Below are 1,346 nucleotides of genomic sequence, written 5' to 3'. Positions count from 1 at the left end.
GTGTGAGCAAACTTTTTAGTTCCTTAAATCACCGGGATTGAAGTCTGGCACAAAGGGCTTCATTTTGGCATGTCAAGGCGGTGTCATTTCCACCTTAACATATCGTCGCCATATTTTGAGATAAGACATTCCCGAGGATAGCTGCAGGGCGTGCTATGCACACACCGAGCATTTAGTACACATACTATCTGGTTGTCCAACTCATGCGGGAACAACCTAATTCCAGAGGCACAATGCGGCACTGAGAGTGCTTTATTACCATATTTGTCACTCTTATGGCATTAACCTTAAAATCGCTGCTCTCAATGCTCGAAGGAAAATCGAATCAATTGTCGAAAAAGAGAAGTACCGCATATACTGGAACTTCATATTCTCAACAATTGTGTCTGTTGCACATTCGAGGCCTGACATGGTTCTTCTTGACTTCGAGAAGCGAAACATGTTCGTTATCGAATTTTCGGCGTTCTTGGAGATGATAAGCTTTCACTCGTTAGTAGCCTGAATAGCATCCCTGCCTATGAAGAATATACTAAAACACTTGCGGGATTTAGATTTTCCATTATTTTTCATGCTGTAAAAATTCGAATTTTTGATTTATCAAGAAAATTCAAAAAAATGTTATACTAATCTTCTTCTACCCTTAGTTTAGGACAATAACTAAGTGTACCAGAGGCCAACCTAACAGAATGATTTTTTTTAAGTTATCGTGCTCAAAGGCAGACATAAAGTCGGATATACAGATAAGCACATTCGTAAAAACCAATTTTTCGAATTCAGGGTGTTTCAAAACGTGTACCTTTGACCAAAACTAGGAGCGTCAAATTTTACACAAATCTAAAACCTTCTCTGATGAGAATGTAAGAATTATTTATTTGTCATGAATAATTTTTTGATAGTTCTGTTATTATTTTCAATCCTGAAAAAGCAGCAAAAGCATGAAAAGTTAAATTTTTTTAAAACCCGCACACGAGATGAAACAAAAATTAAAAGAAAAAAAAAATTATTATGATGTAATATTTTAATTTACAGTGATAAATATTTTTTTACTACCATAAGTAAACAATTATTATAACAATTAAGTAGGGCATTGAAAAAGAAACTTTTTTCTTCCCTTGACTTTTTTTTATACGAGACCGATCGCGCGCTTGGGTGAAAGTTTGTTTCTGATTGGATTGTGATTTTTAACGAAAAAATATAACATTTGAAATCACAATGAAAAATATTTCAATTTTTGTTCAAAAAATTTGAATTCAGCCAAAACGGAAGAATTTTCAATAAAAAAGAATTATTTTTGAAACCGAAAATATGAATTTTTAAACAAAAATCCATATTCAATATAAATGTAA

The sequence above is a fragment of the Belonocnema kinseyi genome, chromosome 4 (assembly GCF_010883055.1).
Source record: "Belonocnema kinseyi isolate 2016_QV_RU_SX_M_011 chromosome 4, B_treatae_v1, whole genome shotgun sequence".
In the NCBI taxonomy this organism is placed as follows: Eukaryota; Metazoa; Arthropoda; class Insecta; order Hymenoptera; family Cynipidae; genus Belonocnema; species Belonocnema kinseyi.
This window is presented reverse-complemented; position numbering follows the sequence as displayed.